This window comes from Mya arenaria, chromosome 10 (genome assembly GCF_026914265.1).
Source record: "Mya arenaria isolate MELC-2E11 chromosome 10, ASM2691426v1".
In the NCBI taxonomy this organism is placed as follows: Eukaryota; Metazoa; Mollusca; class Bivalvia; order Myida; family Myidae; genus Mya; species Mya arenaria.
In genome coordinates, this window is record NC_069131.1 from 13,658,110 (window position 1) to 13,680,669 (window position 22,560).

Sequence of the window (22,560 nt, forward strand, 5' to 3'; positions counted from 1 at the left end):
TGACTAACTAATTGTGGAATGTCAATTGATAAACCCCCGTATTGTCCACCATTAGAAATTTTGTATGTTCTTTGAACGATATCATGTCCTTTCCCAAATAATGATGAGTTATTTATCAAATCTTTGAGACGATCGTTGTATGTTTTGAGAACTGTTTTATCATGTTCAAGTTCTTTTACATATTCACCATCTTTCATTGGTTCCGCATCATTAAATTCAATAGTTTCTGCCGGATCTAGTTTTCTATTATCTCTAAGTTTAGTACCTATACCCTTCATCGTATAAGTAACATTCTCTTTGGTTTTTACCCATTCTTTTTTATCTTTACTCAATAGTTTTGACGATAATGGTAAATTATAATCATGTAAAACATCTATATTAATATCTTTGTCTAAATCAATTCCTTTTGTTTTTTCATCTGTTTCTTCGTCTGTTTCTTCGTCTGTTTCTTCATCTGTTTCTCCGTCTGTTTCATCTGTTTTTGGTTGTTCTTCCAACTACTGGTTCATGGCATCAGCGCGATTTAGCTGTTTTTGTTCAAACTCTTCCAATAGGCGTTTTAATTCTTCATCACTTTTACTAGAATATGTAATAGGTGCACGAGTAGGTAAACCCTCTATTGCTTTAGGTTGAATCTTTTCACACAATTCTTCTATTTCTGTTGGTAATATCTAATTTTTCTGTAACAGGTTTAAATAAATTGTTATACATATCGCGACTAGCACGTTGTTTTAATTTATAGTTATAAACGTTATCAACAAATTCTTTAATAATTGCGCCAGACTTTTGTTTCTGTTTAAGTAATTCATTCCATTTCAGTAAAGACATTATATTATATGTTATTTTTTAATGTAACATTGTATTTAGTGACATAATAACATTATTTTTAGTGTCATAATAACATTATCTTAAGTGTTATAATAACATTATCTTTAGAGTCATAATAACATTATCTTGAGTGTTAAAGTTACATTATCAATTACATTATTGTCCATATATAGGTACTAAAGACTTTTTAACTTACCATCAAGTAATAAATTATTAAACATGTTCTAAAAATAATTCTTTATTATGTGTTTTTTTGTTGGGTGGGTTAAACGGTTCTAACTCTTTAGAGTATACTCAAGTAAGAATAACCCTTCTGCATTTTCTAGATGAAAAATAAACAATAGCACGGACCTATAAAGCATGGATTGGCAACTGCCACATATCGGTAAAACGATAAGATATACTAATTTACCCACAATCGACAAATATCGAAAAATTCCGCCGAATCTGATTAACGGCAATCTTCGGTTATTTCCGCCAACTCTGCTAATAATGCCTTGTTGGTTATAGATTTAATAATAATTAATAACTGTGATTTTAATCAGATTCCATTGGACTATTATCAACTCAAATAAAAGTAACACGCATTTAAGTCAATTTTAATTAATGTTTTTCTACATGTATATATTCGGCCGATGTCGGACGTCTCGAAAATGACAACACGGTAAGATCTCGGAATGAAATCCCGCTGCACGCGTGCGTTTGAGATTATCGCATTAACACAGATGAGAGTTGCCAATCCATGGTTTATAGGTCCATGACAATAGTAACCACAAAGTAAACTTGTCTTTTCTTGATATTGAATATTGTTGTATTTGAGATGTAAGAGTTGTAATTGCACTTCATTAGGCGGGGGTAATCTAAATGGATCAACATAAAGTGAAAAAATATGCAGCACCAGTGTGTTCCGTTGCCAGTACAGTCATCCAGATTTAAGATCAAACATTCATTTTCTATTTTATTTTATTTTGATAATTCTTTCATTATTATTTTTCCTGTTTGTAGTGTTTCTTTTTGTGGTTTGATTTTTTCTACACCTTATTTACAGCGTATTTTCATATTTTATCCCCACCCCAGCCCGTTTTGCCCCTGACTCTAATGCTTGTTTCACTGCTGTTTCTAGTGTTTTGCTGCAGCGGTTTTAATACTACTTGATGCACATTTTGATGCAACTTTTGATACTACTTTTGATCCAATATTTGCTAAAACATCAAATATACCAGATTCGGTGGGCTTGGATCTTCTGGTATTAAGTCGTTGTTTGTAATTAACGTTTCTTTTATATAAATATTTAAATCAGCATAACTATAATTGCCATTGTCAAAAATTATCTCTTTTTCTTTTTTCCGTTGTTATAATTTATTACTGTGTTTTTGTAATCTGGATGATATTATACCATGAATACGTCATTGTGTTAATTTTATCTAGCCCAATTAAATACTGTTTATTTTTATCCAAAACAATTGGTCGGTCAAATGTAGTTGTTAATTCACTTGGTGTATTAGATGAATCAATTTGTCTAGCCTTAACAGACGAAAGTGATATATTCTGTTTCATTGTATATATATCAATAATGATAAAATACTTCTATTATGCCAGATATCCTTACAGCCTGATTGTTGGGCTGTTCGAGGTTCAATCTATATTCTCCAGGTTCAAATGTTCTTATAAGAGGATGTTCGTCTTTGAATGTGTGAGAAAGTTAATATTTATGAATTGTTCGATCAAAATTATGATTCTGTGTACTAGGATTTAGTGTATAAAAATCCAGCCCAATAATTGTGTTGGGGGATGTTAAAAACTTAAGTTTTAACGTAAGAGTTGCGGGCTCTAGTAGTTTGAACCAACAACCTGGCGAAACAAGTTTGGGATTTATGTAAATTGTGCGTGTAAATACCTCCACTAGCGCATTATGATATTTAGGTTATTGTGCTAACCACGATGTATAGTTATTTGGACCTATCTTTGTAATTAATCCGTTAGGTAGTTCATACTTGAATATTAATGCGGGATTTCCAAGTAGGGATGTTAAACCATTCGTTTGTTGTTCTAGTTTTGTTTCTAAATTCTCCACCTTAGACGTACACCTTCATCAACATTTAAATCTATCTTTTCATTAACATTTTCAATTTACTTTTCTAAATCCAATTCACCTATAACTTTCTTAAGTTTCATTACCATTTTATGGAACTTACTTATTTCTTTGTCCTCAGTACTAATCAATTCTTTTACTTCTTGTATTTTTTCATCTATCAAAGTGTCTTACGTTTCTTCATTGAAAAAATAGTTTGTACTTATGTGTCTAAAGCGTCATATTGAGTACCTCGCTGAGTGCGATCTTGGTTTGAAATTTTGTTTAAATCTGCGTGAAACTCATCTGCGTCAATTAATTCATCCGTCATTTGTTGTAACTGTTCCTTGAATTTGTCCATCCCGGTGGTTATTTGCTGTTCAGAAGCTTTGTCGGATTTTTCAGCCCCCTTGTGTGCCTAAACTAGCTCAACTATTTGTTTGTTTACACTCTCCTGTGTTTTCGGAATAGTTGATCTGTTGGACTCTATTTTTGATCCAAGTTGTGTAGTACCATCATATGTCTGTTTTGTTAAAGTGGCAATCATACCTGGTAACTTCTCAATATCATAATCGTTTAAGGATTTGCGAATTTGTGCAAACACATAGCGTTTGTTAACACAATCACGTGGTTCCTCGGGTTCACCAAGATTTTCTATTTTATTATTATGCATGTCAATATCACTATGTAAAAGAATCATGTTTTTGTTGATCATCATAATTTGGAATTTCCATATTATCAATTTCTTTAATAAAAATTGGAATTAAAAACTTAATCATGCTTTTCTTTAATCTAAAGGGGTATAAAATTGTCTTAAAATGTGTCCCAAATAGGCAAATGTTGAAGGGTTAGCCCCGTAAAAGGGTTGGTACAGTAAATTAACCATATTAGTATGCATATTGTTTGTCGTTGGGGAGTTGGCTTATTTGGAGTTTACTTGTGTTGAGTTGTTGCGAGATAGTAGATTTACAAAGCATTATATGGTCAGGTACAAAAATTAATACATGTGCCAATGCTTCGTATTTCTACTATCTCGCAACACTCATTTCTAGAATGGTCAAAATTTGCCGACTGCGCTGTGACGAACAGTGTGCATACTACTATCGTAAAAACTTATTTATGGTTTAAACACATTAAACTCCTTTAACATATGATTAACGTTTCCCTTCCACTCCTGGTACGTTTTACTTCGTCATTTTTTACCATAACTTTTCCAGCAATAAATATTCAAGCCAAATGAGGCAGCGCCTTAGTTTATATGAAATATAGATAAGGCGACCTAGCGGTCTAGCGGTGTGAACAACCAGGTGGCATAGCGGTCATTTTCAAATTCTGTAACAGAAACAGTCACATTGGTTCTTCGGCAAATTTGAACTTATTCCTGCGGTTATTGCATTTACGTTTTGTTGAATACGGAGCTATATACGGAATGTTACTATGTAATACAATAACTTGGCATGATGTTTTACCCGTTTTTGCTTATTTGCACTTTTTATATGGTTTATAAGTACCATGGAAAGTTTCATAATGACATGGTAAAGCCCGATGTACAGTTCTGTATTGAATGAAATATCAAAGGAATTTTTATTGAAGTTCAAATTGGCGAAAGCTGGTTAACTATCAATCAGTTGTCAACCCTTCCATCATTGTAATCCGGAATACCGCCTTTTTTTAGACCGGATTCCGGCTGTTACCGCTTAATTTTAAACTAGAATCTAGAATGCCATTTAATAAACAAATCTGATAAATTTGTATTGTTATTGCTGTATCATCATTATTAGCAACATTAATAGCAAAAGCAGAATCAATAGCAGCATCATCATCAGTATCAGCATCATCAACTTAGGACCAGCAGTATTATTACATTCATTGTCATCACCTTAATAAAGCATTTCTATGATATAACATTAATGCAATACTGCAGTATTGAATGAGTACAACTAGTATAAGTTGTTGAAGCAGTAGTGGTTGTTTTAGTTTTTACAGTAGTAACAGTAGTACTCAATGACTATAAGTATCTAAAAATCACGGAATTGGCTAATATTTATGCTGACTTCAACCATGGAATCAGTAAGTTATGAGGTTTTATATTAAAAACGGCCCGTGGTAAATGTTTTTAGACCGACTGTGAGTGCCATTCTAATGAATAGTTTAGACATTAACTGTTTGCCATACGAGCTATGATTTCTTAATATTACCTATACACTTGATCCAGTGATCTTGTTTTTCCTGCCATGGTATTTTGATATTGAGATGAAAACAGTAATGAAACAAGCATTGCCTTGACAATGTATATCGATGTTTCTCTCGGTCATAACTCGTGCAATTGTTGACCATTCCTTGTAATTCTTGAAGAAACACAATTTAATGTTTAAAATATAAAGGTACTTCACGACTTTTGTATTTAACAGTAAATTATAAATGTGCGTATCAAACAGTTTTACCAAATAATATTTATTCACAAACTAAAAAATCAATCTGCAATTGTTTATTCTAGAAGAAGGTCATAAAACAACGGACTGAAGGGAAACGATGCATTCATTACTGACGTCATCACTTATATAGGTGATTTATAAGTATGAATATCAAGGAGTGTTATCAAATTTATTCACAAATTCACAAAACTAATGACACTGGTTATAAAACAACTGATTGAACGATACATGCATTACTGATCATATAAGAAATAAAGAGCGGTTGAGCCTACAAAGCATACATCATTAGAATACAGCGTCCGTAGTTACAGCACAAACAAATATTTCATTTTAACACATGTGTTCGCAGTTTTAACAAGAACAAATACATGAAATATCATGCTGGCGAGCTGGCGAGGTACGCAAAAGATATCTTACAATGTTTATATAGAAATATAAATAGTAACCGAAATATATCAAATGATGTTAATATTTTATCTTTAAAATAACTAATAAATCACTACGATTCTTTATTCCACTTTCATTGTATCTGTTGTGTTAAAGGTCATTGACATCAGCAGGTCATTTGTGAATGACAGCACCACCAAAACTGGTCCAACGGTAAGGATGAGCCTCATCCAGATTTCTGTTCGAACCCCCATCGGAGCTTCGTACCCAGACTGCTTCCCCGGTATCAAGCCGTACAAACACCTGACTACTAGAGCAGGAAGAAACTTCCTTGTCTTGATGTAGACTTGCGATGAGGATTGAGCCTTCCTTCACTATCTGGAGAAGATCAACTTGACCTTCAGTCGTACATGTGTGCATGAAGAACAAGTAGAGTCCCCGTGCTGGAGCGGTGAACTTGCCCGTGGTGGAGCTGTAGCCGTTTCCCTGGTTGGTCTCCACTACCGTGTACTTTATCACCTCGCCAGTGGACAGGCTACTTCTCTGTGGAGAGCGGGCGTGAAAGTACACCAGTGGAGTAGCGATTTCGTCTGAAACATAATGTTCAATTGTCTATGCTGTGAAAAAAATTTGTAAACTAGTGATAATATAAAAAAGACATTAATAAATGCTAGCGATATAAAAAATCCGATGATGAAGACTTGGGAGTAGTAACGAATGTTGGAAATCACAATTCACAAACACTTTGATTATGTGATCATTTATTGTAACAGGTATGTACAGTCTACACGAACATATTTTCCACAACAGTTGTTTTATTTTCCTTCTGTATTTCATAGATTGAGAGTTAAGGCCACTAGTGAAATGATCTGTTCCGTTGGAAACTCGTCCTTCGGTCCGTCTGCCCTCCTATATGACAGTAGGTGAGTTAGCCATATAATTAATCGCTAGACCATTACACAAACACATCGTATACTTGTATTATTTGAATGGCAGTTGCAAAGTTATAAAACATGCACAAGAATAAAGACGCGTTCTCGAAGGCCCATTATTTCCTCGAAAAGCACTGTTTTGCAATATTTTCGGAACATATGATTGCTATTTACTTGTTTATAACCGATATTTATACTTTTGGACATGTGCTCGATTTCTCCTTAAATATAAAGTATATACACTTTAAGCTGTGTTTGCGGTTAAAGTATAGGATAGGGCAATTTGTGTGGCATGGTACACGGTGATATATGGTGTTTGGTGTATAGTATTTGGTGAATAGTATATAGTGCATGCTGTATGCTATATGGTATATGGTATATGGTTGTATTAGGCAGAGTATATGATCGATGGTGTTATGGTTCACAGTGAATTATTCATGGAATGGTGCATTGCGCATGTGACATAGTTCCAGATTTATGGTGTATGGTGTATTGTGTTTTGTATGTGGTGTATGGTGAAATAGGGTAAAGGTGCTTGTGCGAAGAGCCTGGTGCATGGTAGTTAGTCCTGCGGTGAGCAGTGTATGTTACATGGTGTTAGTACAAATGTGCTTTCGATGTAAAGTTACTATTTTACATATTTTTCATAAAGCGAACGCCTTGTGTCTGTTATATCCAGTAACACCAGGACGAGTTTGCGTATGTCCAACCGCAAATAAGTGAACCCACAGTCGGTTTAAACGCGAATAAATGAATGTCACGAAGTTGCGGAGCGTAGACTGGTTTCGCGGATTAAAAATGTTAATATTAATTTTATGAGAAAATAATACCTCTTTGCCGTGCATCTCGAGAAATATACGATACTTATTTATATGCTTACTTTAAAACATACACAACTCTAAACAATGCCAAATAAATCAATTTTGAACGAATTTCTGCATTTTTACTTGACATGACTTGTACTCTGCACATTTATGGTTCCTGAACATTTCGCTCGCGCGGCTTTTGTTCTTTTCTTGCAGTTATAAGAAATTGCGATCCTTAACTGATTGAGTATATATCTCAAGATTCTATTTTTTTTGCTATTTTTTCAATGTATTGACGTTTTTAATAAACAAGTTAATTATAGAATTTGAGTGAAAAGTTCCTGTAGATTCTAATATGATTTGGAACATTTTTAATTTGCATATAAGGCCACGCTTTTCTGAACTGAGATCTTTGGTTAATTAAATTCATTAAAAAAAACGAATAATAGTAAAAATCTCATCTGTGCTTGAATGTTTAAATATATTTTGATTCAATTAAGCTAAAAAAATTTGGATTACATTTAATATTGTATGGGACTAACTTTGAAAGTGTTGTTTGACAAATATTGTATTCACTATTTCATGTGGATTAAATTATTTTTAAGATAATTTGTGATTTTTTTGTACATTATTCTTTATTCTGGGGATTTGATAGTTCACATTACTTCTTTAAAATACTTTTGTAAAAATGCTAGTTAATATGAATATTGTTGCTGGTTTATCTTTCTCTTTTGGTGGTCGTAACACATAAACTGAAACATGTCTTAGCAAAGAAAAGTGCATGACCTAAGATTAATAATTTCTTACATTGTATACAATATAATTGGATACGTTCCACATGTTAAATGAGGAAAACAAATGATATCATAATGGTTTATAAATCAATAAATATATATGTTATATATATATATATCGATAATGTCTGATCTTTTTCATCAAATACACAAACAGACTTACAGGTTTGGTTTCTCACAACATCTTCAATCCGCGAAACCAGTCTACGCTACGCATGTTCCTGTTGGTCCATTAGGGTATCAACGAGCGCAGACAAGCGTTTGTTTTCATTTTTGAGCCGCGTTAGGTCTTGCTCAACAGTGAACTCCATACGGATCATTCTCTCAAGCAAATTTTGCTCGTAGTCATATTTGGAGCACGCTGGATAAGATGGCTCCGAGGCAACGGTCGTGCTTACCAATAACAACAGCTGAAGTAGTCCAGTCATATTGCGATGCGTTCACTGAAAAAGTGATTTAGTTGTTAGAATTATATTAACGATATAGAAAAGCTACCCGCGTGGAATACACCTAGATCAGATGTTACATAAGATCCGTTTTTCTCTTTCAATAGCAAAATACATAAACCGAATTACTGTTAATCATTCAATATCAGAGGTAACATAGAAGGAACATGAACATGCTTTCAAATAAAGAGAATTTTCCTTTTAACCATCTATCAGAAATATACCTTAAGAGACTTTGTTTTGATTAAACAACATCTATACCAGCTGACTGGTACTTTAAATCAAAAACACTCAATGAATTTCTCTTCCATCTATTAGAGGACTTCAAAAAGCTAAAACACTACAAATAAGAAGCCTTTTCGTTCGGTGTAGCTATATAAGATTGATTTTGACTTTGATATTTCACCAATCAAACGTAATAGAAAGTCGTCTAGTTTAAATAAACAGAACGTTTTCATCGATGGTTTATATTTTACGCGGGAGATGTGCCTTGAAAATATAAAATACTTTTTACTTAAGCTGAGTCTCTTTAAGGTAATTTGAACTTAATCTTTTTGTTTTATAGTTCAATTAACGATTATGTTAAAAATTGATGCAAGGTGACTCCAAACAGTTCCTGTATTATTTAAATGGATATTGCGTTCGATTACCAATATGTATAATATATGACATAATATATGACTATACACACATTATTGATAAAGTTGAAGGTGCATTGTTAATTTCAACTGAAACTCAAGTTAATTACTTGCAATATTCAGGGCAAACAATTCTTGTTTGTAATATTTGTTTCAGTGTTTTCCTATATATTGTTTATCTTCTTATAAAACCATGTGAATTAATAGCAAAATAATTTGGGGTCAAGTTGCATTAAAATATGCACAACCCTCTGGCAAAACAATCGGGGCCCACGGCTTGTCTTCCACAGCACGCAGGAGACCGACAAACAGTTACGATTTTCAACACACAAATTATAAATTATATTGGGTGTCGTAAGAAAACACTTCTTGATGTTATGTTTATATTAGTGTTTGTGAAATTGCCAAGAACCGCTTACACAATTTAGACATATGCAATATCGCGCACAATTGTTCGTACTGTATGAACGCACGAAAAATACACATCAGATTAAAAAAACATCATGCGTAACCAATGCATATGATTTAATATATTGATCCAAAATATTCATTTTACCTAAATGCATATAATCAGGTTATTTTCAAATTTTAAATAGTATTAACCCATAATTATAAATATATGATATCAACTAATAACAGTAGTATATACATCACAGTGATACGGATTTAGTAAGCATGAGCGAATAGTTAAATTACAGCAGCAGTATCAAGCATGGCAGCCGAAAAATATTTCATCACAAATCAGTTATCAGATAATGCATGGTTACCTGAAACTAGTAGCTATACGATTGTTATCCGTACATGGGATGGCACTGTTATGTCCACTGATGCAGCGTTAGTTCTGCATTTATATATATTTTGCACAGTCTCGTTTCGTATTGTAATATTTCCATATAAGGATATGTTTTGAATACAAAAAGAAACACCTCTAGTTTTAGGAAAGAAGGAATCAAAAACATTATCAAACTGTGAAGAATACAAAGTTCTATTTTAGCCAAATTAAAAGGATTTAACGCAAAGAGATTCAAAATATTCTTCCTTAAGTATGTGATTTCATCAGCTGATCTTCACCTTCTAGAACCCCTGTAGGAGGCTTTTGTATCGACTGAAATGAGTTGTTATTTTTCTGGACAACTTAACTACCTGTTGATGACTTTATAGGTAATAAACAAGTTGTTATTATTTCCGTTTAGTGTCAGGTTATATGAAACAAACATAATTTGTCCTGCTTCCTTCTTTCACCAGTGAAGACACATGTTACAAAGAATGGAAAATTACAAAGTCATGTACTTTCATATAAGTGCGTTATAACTAAAACAAACATGGTTGACAAGGAAGCGAATATGTTAGTGTATTAAACATCTAAACATCAAAATCACATAAAGATGAGGCGGTTCTTTGTAAGATGGAAAAAACAAGGACAATTCGGGTAGTCAACTATTTGGGTGAATACCATATGTAGAGCCATCATACCGTACAGACACTTAGGAGCAGCAAAGCATGTTTGTTCTATTCTAATTACTGTACCGACACTTTACTACGAATAGAACATAAAGACTGTTTTCATTATAACAAAACGATATTCCATACACAACTTTATTAAAAACAGTGATTTGTTTGACACACAACCGCACAAAACAACGCAGACAGACTACACGTATATCAAAATATCCGTTTTTCTTTTCGAAATACGTTCAGAACTAATAAGTGTTTTCTCAATGTTTTCTTTCAGTTGAGAAATGCTTCTTCATTGTTTCTAAATATTCAGATATACAGGGACAAGTCCAGAAGTCATTATTGTATTACGTATAAATGTTGTATAAAGACACAAGGCTAGGGTCTACAAGACATTGAACAAGAAATACACAACGAACAAGTCCTGGTAATCATGAATTATTGTATTAAAATGAAAGAAACTAATGTATGCAGTTATACGAGGACAGTTTAATTTCGATAACCAATGCTCAAATATTATCTGATATACACATTGATTTTTAATAACTGTATGGTCACTCTAATTTTTCATAAACATCAAACATTCAATGAACATTAAAGAAATCCTTTTTTCATTTTCTACTTGTCTACAACAACAGGTATGAATATCCGTGTCATAGTTTATACTTGCAATGAGCACCTATCATTCCTTCATTATCTGGAGAATACCATATTTAGTTGAAGGCGTACATTTGTGCATGAAGAACGAGTAGAGTCCCCGTATTAGAGCTGTGGTGGAGCTGTAGACGTTTCACTAGTCGGTCCTCACTGTCTTGTACACTATCACTTCACGTATAGACAGGCTACTGGTCTGTGAAGAGCGGGCGTGGCAGTACACAAGCGTAATAGAGATTTGGTCTGAAACATAATTTTAAATAGTTAACTTCGAGCTAAAAAAATAAATGTAAATTTAAATTCATAAGCTTGAAAATATTTGCTAACAATTTGTAAGTTTTTCTTAAGTTTCCCTGTACATTTTCAACTTCCGTAAATAATACGAACTGCGTAGGTGCATATTACTAAAGTTTCGTAAGTGAAAATATTTGCGTAGGGGTAAATAATTCTCCGACAAGGATGTAACACGAGCGCACCTGTCAAAAGTAAACAATCGTCTGCAAACAATGTAGCCGATTATGCAAAACAGCAAAGGAAGGAAAATTGGTCTAGGGCAAAGCAAAATGTTTTAAAAGACAGTCACTTCGTGCTAAGCTCCATGTTGGACAACAATTTCTGCCCTGGACTGGCCTGTGTCGAAAAGGATCGGGCAAGGAAGGAATGGTATTTTTATGTGACTAACAACAAAACGATGTTGTTGTATTTAAATAAAACTAGTGTGTTTAGTTTTGCCAACATTGTCGCAACAAATGCGAATAGTTTAACTAGCGGACTGGCGGTGTTACTCCCCCCCCCTCACTCACACACACACTAAAATTAAATGTTAGTGTTATGTTAAAATCTGAGAAAAAAAATAAATAAAAGACGCATTTGCCTGCATCGAGAAACATTTTCCCCCGAGACGATTTCCAAAACCAAATGTTAAATCCTACAAAAGCCACTGAGTTTTCAAATTAAGGCTATTTTCCTCATATGCATGTTTTGTATGTAAATATATGTGAAGTGTGATTCATCTCCGATCGGTTAAATATAAATTCATCATGAAGCATTTTGATATGAATGCATATTGAAAAGCATATTAATAGTGTAAGCAAAAAATGACAGTGAATACAAAAGCAATGTAAAAAAGAGGAAAAGGAGAAGGTGGCAGTTGTCAATTTAGACAGGCGTACGGCCAGCTATAAAATTGGAGGAAGAGCAGGGAGGGGAATAATCAATTGAACAGTTATGTTTAAAAATAAACGCACCATATTAGCTGTTGTTTTGCTCGATTGTTACTGTTACAGATGATTAACCTGGAATTGGAGGCTTCTCCGGGGTTGATACATTTTTGATGAATGGACTTTTTTACTTTGTTCAAACACTTACAATATTTTTATTTACCGCATAATTCCGATCCAAAATGTATGTGACCACAGCATGTAGTTGGTTAACTATAATAATGTTATTCTTGTTTAATGGATAGTGTCATTAATTCAGTAATTTTCAAAAGAAACATTCGTTGTGTCTTTTGTAACTCCATTAACGTTTTGTTGTATCATTACTTTATTTCCTAAAGATGACTCAAATATAAAACATTACCCATCCAACTTTCAGTCGCTGACCTTTCAGTTAAACTTGCTATTTCCCAAACATCCTACATCATTTCAGGGCCACCAAAGGCCATAGGTGCCACTATTGTTCAAGAAAGATTATGCTATTAAGACCAGTAAAAATTATTTCATGCTTTTCGATGACATATGGAGTTTTATTAGAGAAATAGCAACAGTGAAAGTATCACATTTTAGAACTAATTTTAAAAGCCATTGTAGTTACATCCCTAGATCAAAACAAAACTCTTCCTTTTGAACAGAAAATGTTGCCAATAATGAAATATAAAAAGTGTTACATAGGTTAAAAACGATTTATTTAGAAATACAACTTATCGTTTATTAGAAAATATGTAATCCCACTTTTCAAACGTTTTCTTGAACTTTGAAGACGAATATTCGAGCAATTGCTTTCATAAAAAACATATAACAGACGAAAACAACTACTCGGACGTTAAATGGAATGTTATATCATCGTTCAAACACATTTTGGGCTGTTTGTGTCGTTGTAATACGTCATACGAAATTCCCGTAAGTTTCACACATCAATTAACAGATAAACTGATGTTTTTACCAACGACGCCTCAAAATTCGTCAACAAAATAGCACAACATTCACACTTTACCAGGAGATCGACCTACCGAAACAGACTGGTCTCTGACACAGAGAGATGACTGAATACCTATGAATCATACAACACACTCTTAAACTAAGAAAAATGTTTGATATCCAGTAAGTATCCGCAATTGTTTTGCTAACACCTTGGACCTTTCAAATGTTAATTCAATAAATGGCGTGGTAGTAATTTGGTTATGTATTAATACGCTGATTAATATAACTGTGCTTTTGTTATGTTTTATTGAACATAGATGCACTAGTAAAATTTCATTGATCAATACTTATGTGGCTCAGCAACTGTTAAAAATGAACACATAACATTGCATAACCATTGGTACAGTAAAACTGCGACTGCTCGAGGATGCCGGGACCGAGCTGAAAACTCGAGTGATCCGATGTTTAGAACGACCCGACGGGTAAACGGTCATAATTGGTTTTTCAAACATTATCAAAATCACTTTCATCTGTTATTGAAGCTTTGACAACTTGCGAAAATTTAACACCGGACCTGTCTCTAGGTATCCGAACATTGTATACGTGTATTTTTCGTAGATCTTAAAACAAGAAATATCAATATGAGTATTAGTGCATAATAATGACGCTTAATGCGATTTGTTTAATTCTCCTACTTGTGCAAAGGTTTTAAATCCAAAACATATGCATTTGCTTTTAAGCTCGTTTGGACATATAAGTGCATGTTTTTATTAAATTTGATAAAATGTCGTATATCATGAAACTTAAGGTCACAAAAAGTATATACGTATAAATAAAACAAAATAATCTTTATAAATAACGCAAATCGAATTAAAAAATGCATTTATAATGACTATGATCATTTCAATCTTCTAAGTTGGTTGTAAGAACAGTTTTGCATTTCATTTAATATGGATATAAATACATTAAGATTAACATTTAGGAAATTATATAAATTATAATAATTCATAAAATTTGCATAAAACAGGTGATTCTTAAAGGAAAGGAAGGAAAACATCGAAATCCATTCAGTTTTGACAATTGATCTGTTGAATTTCGTAACGGAAATTAATAAATATTTTGTTTCCATAAATTCGAGTTTTAAAGTAGAGATTGTTATTCTACTGTAACATTATTCCGATGCCTTTTAGAAATAAATTATTTTAAAGTTTAGACATTATTTCTACCTGAATCATACGTTGAATGCAATTAGTAATGCTAAACTAATTTAATGTTATAGGTGTTTGTATTGCTATGTTTAACCATGCTTCATACATAATTTTTATCTAAATCTGATTGTCAAGTATAACTTCTGCGTACTTGTCGGAGGGCTTTAACTAAGGTCCACGTGACAAGGTAGGCGTAGCCATAATTCCTTTCGAGACTATTTTGAAAATCTCGGCGGTAATGTGTTTAATTGTTCAAACGAAAAAGCGGAAGATTTTTGTGAAAATAATGATTTTAATAAACCAAATGAAACGTTCCCAGATCTTGACCAACCTATCGTTGTAGATGAAATTTTAAAAGCTGTTAAGTCTTTAAAAAGATGAAAGCCATATGGCAGTGATTGCTTGCTAAATGAATATTTCATTGAAAGTATAGATTTATTATCGGCACATTTATGTGATCTATTCAATAGTATTTGGAACTCGGGTATTTATCCGGATAAATGGATTGATGGTATTATAATCCCTTCGCATAAAAAAGGCAATGTTCATGATGTAAACAATTATAGAGGTATTACCCTTGTTAGTTGTATGTCTAAGTTATTTACCTCTGTGTTAAACAACCGACTTGAACTTTTTTGCAATGAACATAACATAATTTCGGATGCACAATTCGGATTTTGCAAAGGCAGGTCTACGGTTGATGCAATATTTATACTTATGTCATTAGTACGAAAAGATTTAAATGAAAATAAACGATTGTATGTTATATTTGTCGATATGATGAAATGTTTCGATTCCATATATAGAAATGCATTATGGCTTAAAATGTATAAATGTTGAATCCATGCAAACTTCTTAGAATTATACTCAATATGTACCAACAAGTTAAATCTTGTTTCAAATCATGTTCTAATTATTCGGAGTATTTCAATTATGCTGTTGGGTTACGCCAAGGGGATGTAATGTCCCCTCTTTTATTTTCTGTCTTTGCTGAAGATTTTGAATTGTATTTTCAAAATAATGTTGAATCCGGTCTACAATTTGATGACATATTATTGATGTTACTGCTATTCGCAGATGACATGGCCATTGTAGGTAAAACACCTAAAGAATTGCAAGATCATTTAGACACATTATTCGAGTATTGTAATACATGGTGACTTAAAGTGAATACCACTTAAACTAAAATTATGGTTTTTCGTAAACGTGATGTATTATTAGACAGTGAACGTTGGACCTACAATGGAAACGTTGTCGATTTAGTTAATGATTTTAACTATCTTGGAACTGTTTTCAACTACACGGGGAATTTTGCCCTTATTCAAGAACATTTAATTGGCAAAGCCCTAAAGGCTATGAATGTTCTATTATGCAAATGTAAAGATTATGACATTAGTCCAAAAACGTTGTGCCAATTGTTTGATGCTTTTGTGTTGCCTGTTTTAGACTATGCTTGTGAAATTTGGGGAAATTCAAAATCAAAAGACATAGAGAGAATACACCTAAAATTTTGCAAAAAACTGCTTAAGGTAAGGCCAAACACATGTATTGCCTGTATCTGTTGTGAACTAGGAAGATATCCGCTTTATATACATAGATATATAAGAATAATGAAATATTGGTTTAAAGTAGTTAAAACTGATAATATCATTTTAAAAACTGTATATGAGCAAGCTTTGTCAGATTGTAATAGTGGTAAAAGAAATTGGTTATCAAATGTTAAGAATTTGTTAGACGCCCATGGTTTTTCTTATATATTTGACAATGTTGCCAATATAGATTGTAAAGTTTTTTTCTATCAATTTAAACGTAGACTGTTAGATATTTTTCAGCAAAATTAGCTAGGAACACTTAACAATAGTTTTGATTATATATAAAGAGATTAAATCTTCATTAGAATACGAAAAATACCTCGATATTTTACCAACAAATTTACGCTTGTATTTCTCCAAACTAAGACTATCTGTATTTCCCCTGAGAATTCAGACTGTTGGATATGCCAGAAACCGAATATCTAGAGAGGAACGTTATTGTTTAACTTACAATACTAATGATATTGAAGATGAATTTTATTTTATATGCATATGTCCATGTTATTCCGATGTTAGAAAGAAATATCTAAAACGTTGTTACTACATGCACCCTTCTGTATACAAATTTCTACGATTATTGAAATCAAATGATAGAAATGAATCAATTAAACTAGCCTCGCATATTAAAGAAGCTCTTGTTATTCGAAATAATTTGTTGAATATTGAAAGATAAATGTACAGTTCAGCCTCCTATCTTTTTGTTACACATAGTATGTTGCTTTTGTTACACATAGTATGTTGTTTTATATAAATGAACGTATTTACCATAATATGTTGTATATACACGTTGACATGTTATATGAAAATATATAGTTTCATATATAGTATATATATATATAACATTGAGGATCGATTTATGTTCAACACACAGTATTGCACATATGTTTTGGATAAAATAAAGATAAAATAAAACTAAAGAGTTATAAGAAGCATAGTAAGCATATATTTTAAATAAATTTACAGTGACTTAAAAGATGCTAAAGTTATTAAAATATTTTATACACATTATTTAATATCTAAAGCAAAGAAACAAGTCATCTATACAACAGGTTTTTTCTAGTTTTTAGAATCATAAAACAGGTTTTGGCACTGACTTTGAGCATAACTTCATTGTACAGTACAAATATCAATTTGTTTTGATCGCATAGATTAACATAGTTGTTATCAACTTCACAAGCTTTTGTAATCAAACTATCTCTTATAGACTGATAAGCGTTACAATAAAACAAAACATGTATTTCATTCTCAACTGTAGTTTTACAAATTGGACATAGGCTTAAATTTTCTGGAACATTTTCGTATCTGCCAGTTTCTAGTCTTAGTGGGACAACCCTACATCTGAACTTAGCTAAGGCGGATCTATGCCTAATAGGTTATTGTGTCTTAACATAGTTTTCTAACACATATTCTTGCTTAAACAGTTGATAGGTTTTGAGCTTGTTACGTCCTCTTTCTGAAGGACCAACATCTTTATTAATATTATTTTTCCACTCTGATACAATTTTTTGCATTGATAATGATAGCACCTTATCACAGAAGTATTTAGAGGATGCGGTATTGCAGTTCCCTAGCATAGGTGCCAAACCAATATTATTTATATGATTTTTAAAAACAAACAGCCAGTTTCTACAACATGAACCACTCTTACTATAGCAATAGTCAAATATTTTATGATTGATTCTATTGTTATCCATTTTTGCTATTCTATGTCATTGCTGGGCAACAGACATCAATTACTTCACCAGTGGTGGGTGCAACGCAAACTCACCGTATAAAGCATTATTGGGCGTATACCGACCAGTGCCAAGAAAGACAGCATAGCTCTTCTTTCAACAGAGTTCATGCATGAGTAGGATTTTGTTCCCCAAATTCAGGCACCATAAGATATTATCGGCAGCACAGTACTTTCGAATAATTTAGCAAATACCTTATACGGTAGACCACCGGCTGACTTATACTTTGCAATTTCGAGCTCGAGTGCTCTGCCTGCACTCTGGGCAGCACACTTGGCGGTAATATTATAATCAAGATATTCATTCAGTAGTAACCCCAGATAGGTATACTTATCCACTACTTGCAAAACATTATCACCACAAGTGAATACAAATGGGGTTCTGTCGACCGACAAAGATCTAAAATGAATTGACTCTTATATATGTGTATGTAGATGATGTACATTGTACAAGTCTTAATAAAATGTCTGTCTGTCTGTCTGTCTGTCTGTCTGTCTGTCTGTCTGTCTGTCTGTCTGTCTGTCTGTCTGTCTGTCTGTATGTATGTCTGTCATAAATAATGTCACTGTGTTAATGATATATTTTGCAGCGCATTTTTAGCCTACTAAATGTTTGTTTTTAACAAATAAAAACATAATTGTAATTATTTTAGGAGATCATAATTATATATAAATGACATTTCCTCAAAAACTTAGATTTTTTTCTTTTAGGACACAAATGGATCAATTATCACTTCTCACATCTAGGGTTGAGACAGGATCTTAATAATCACTAAATGATCTTTCAGTAATTGACATATTGTGTCAGTATTTAATTTGCTTGGGGACAAATAACTTTATTTTTTATTGTTCTAATAAGCACATCCATCACCTGACATTTTTTTTTTTATTAAACTCTGTATCAAATTTTAGGAGTATATAAACACATGCATGTGAGTGATAATAAATAATCAATAATGTAACAACTTTGTGTAACTTTGTGGAAGACATTATAATCTCCTTCACTCTGTGTAAAACTGTGTGCTTTACTTTGTGTGCATCTTAAACTGTGTGAACATTCGAATTTAATTGAACAAGCTAATAATTAGACTTCTATATTTAAGTTAAACTATTCAAAATACTCTGTTATTTGTTACTGGAATAAAAAGTGAAAACAAAATGGCGCTGTACGTTCCTTTTTGTCGGAGTAACGTTATGTGGCAGACATACGCAATGTCGTGTTGCGGGTGTGAGGCGCACCATGTCACGCACCCAAACGGTCGCATAAAACATATGCAAAGTTTATAGCAGTATATTTGAAGGAGACATGATTATGATAGAAAATGTTTAAAGGAAATTTATCTTTAACTAATGTTATGCTAATTGATAGGTAATAGGATAACTGCACGGAAATTTTACGAAATGGATGTATATGATGTATTCAAGAAAGGAAATTAAATGTCATCATTGCAATTTCTTTCCGGCATTTACCACTTGTATTTGTGTATGCATTTTGTAAAATAAAACTGGGAAAATTTTAGAATGTAAGGAGTATAGGAAGTTTTTGTTGTTTTGTATTCACCACTATATAATATACAATAAACTCATAAAGTAAAACATTATAAATGTGTAACATACATTTAATTCAATCAAGAAATTTATAATTTTCTAGAATATCCATGAATTTAAATTTTAACCAATTTAGAAAAAAGGAGAAAAATGCACAATAAAAATAAAACACGCAAGTATATCAACATTATATCTATAAAATTTGAAAATAATGCATAAATACTAGATAAGTAGTTAGAACAGAACAGGTCTAACAATTGTCCAATTGCACTTATTTGTATCTGATACATTTGTTTCTTTATAAATTATCCATGCTAAGTTTTTAAAACCAAGTACAGTTGGAACTCTCTTTTTTTCTTTTTACAAAGAAATACACATTTGTTTTTTTTTATTTCTTATTTTTTTTTTATCAAATTTAACATTCTTATTTTCAGATCCAAGTTGTACTATTATACTATTAATGGCAATGCTGGGATCAACATTAATCAGTTTTCATGCGCGCAGGTAGTCTTAAGACCGCAATATTTAAAGAACTACTTCTATTCATGTCGTTTTAACCCATGTTTTTGTCTCAATGCGCTCTATGTTTAGCAGAATGACGTCTAAACCATACAAATAGATTGGTTGTATTGCAGTCCGAGTATGAGTTTTTGCTTGTTCGGCTATTTCCCCGCTGAAATTCTGTATCCCGGCGTTTTATTTTTAGCAGAATATAACTATTTTTTTACATCGCTATATTTATCAGATTAATGTGTATCAAGATAACGGAGGCTCTGATAGGAAGGTAACATAATGATATTCACTCTGAGTTTAGTCTATGATGTTCCAGAAATAATTACCGACCGCAAGTGTCCCATCGCCTGCAGGGTTTGTTATTATAACCTGACGTGACTCTGAAGCATGCTTATTTGTAAATGTGCATTTTTTATTTTACTTTTATGAGATAAGAAACAAAAATGATTGTCTGAGTGTTTAGGTACTATTCATTCTTTGATTTTAGGCGTTTATTGGCGCCGCACTGAAGTGCGCACCTATTATGGAATGGGAATTTATTTTAGTTAGTGGTTGGAGCGGTTTTTAATTTGATTGACAGTTGGGTTTTATTTATATTTTATTATGATTAAAAAATGCAAAAAGATGGCGATTGCATGGGTGTTAAAATGATATTTATGGTTGAATAGTTTGTCTTTAATTTATCCTCAAAACATTATTTCGGAAGAACGACAAATATGTTTAATAACTGTTCCCGATTCGTTTACGTTTTCCGATTGGTTACCTGTAATCATGTGCCGGAAATGTAAAATGTGTGGTCCGGTAATTATATGATGTGAATAATTATGATTTATTTTGTTTTGTTATATTTACTGCATTGAAACAACCATGAGGTAAGCGGTTTTCTTTAATTTAATCGATATCGGAATAAAATGTTCACCTAACTTTATTTGTACTTGTTAATAGGTTGAAGGTGACATTAGTAAAATTTCATTACGATTGCCCCCGAGTTAAGAATGGCCTTTAAGGATTATTGTTTTCATATAGATATCCTGTTATATGATTTGTTACTATTCATGTTGGCAACTTTCAGACGAAATGATAATGTTTATTTAAGTACTTTGAAAATTGTTATTAATTGTTTAATTGTTATTTCATATCACCCCTTCATGATGAATCCCAAATGTAAAGAGGAAACTTATTTTTCCCTTCAAGTTGTCATTCCAGTATGATGACGTGCCCCCCCCCCCCCCCCCCATATATATGGTATATATGATGTATATTACTTCCAAATTGTATGATATCTAATAAAAGTAACGAAAAACCTTTAGAAACGATTGAAAGGGGCACGTATTGTAACATGAAATACATGGGGATGTGGGGTTACGACGTTTAACAAGTGAACAAGTGACGTTTACATATACAAAATGACACCAGACGCCATAAAATAGATATAGATATGTTTGTTTCCTCGCCCAATCTGGGCACAAGCTCTCTTGACCCTCGGCACAGTTTTCACTTTCATCTATGTGCCCTTCACCCATTTTTTCCATTGTTCAAATAAAATTTGCAACTCTCACATTTTTTGCCTGTAGATTGTCTTTTAGCGCATTCGCGCTTTGATTGTACTATAAATTCTAGCAGAGGTTGTATTTTATGGCAATCGCGAAACAACTATACAAGCGTTTCTTCACAGATTTAACAAAAATAACATTAAGTGTAGTTTATTGTTAACAATTTTCATTTTTATAACAACGAATTGGGCTGGTAATATTCGTTGGACTGCTCGTGTTTGCAACCATTGAATAAAGAATCCTTTATACAGTTAAATACATATACAACTTTCCAAATCATATTGATAATTCATATTTTCATGCAATAACAAGCTGTTCTGCTGTCTGGTTGAAATATCACTATTGTTAATAAGTGTTTTGAATATAAATCTGTTTACATCCTGTTTCATCAAAATAGGGCATATATAACAATCCATACATGGGTTACTACATATCAAGAGGTCGATATCATTTATCACAATATTTGTATTCCTTAAATAGGTCTCAATTGCAGTCCTAAGTCCACTTCAATTAAAACAAAATCTTACGAACTACCATCAGTTCTAACGTTCTCAGGCTGTACATGTTACTATTCTCATAAAAGTATCTTTTACATTACGTATTGCTTTGTTATATAAAGCCTGCAAAAATAATATTTCCATTTATAAAACAATGGTTAGAAAATGATGGCATATGTAAAAACCCTTTATCATTTGTTATGCATACTTTATCTATTTAGCATAAATACTTTAAGTACATCTTTCCAATACATATTTGATAATCTGTGGCAGATATTTTCACTAAATAATTTACCACAGTTAAACATCTTACCTACATCATATAAACTA

The 22,560-nt window shown here is 32.4% G+C and overlaps 1 long non-coding RNA gene across 1 annotated transcript; it reads right to left on the minus strand.

Annotated features, from left to right (window-relative positions):
• Nucleotides 1-5,489: 5,489 nt before the first annotated feature.
• LOC128206625 (uncharacterized) lies at nt 5,490-10,337 on the minus strand. The gene is made up of 3 exons (XR_008256522.1): nt 10,105-10,337; nt 8,417-8,696; nt 5,490-6,311 (listed from the first exon to the last, which is right to left on the minus strand). It is a non-coding gene; the product is annotated as an uncharacterized LOC128206625 (long non-coding RNA).
• Between the last annotated feature and the right edge of the window lie 12,223 nt (nt 10,338-22,560).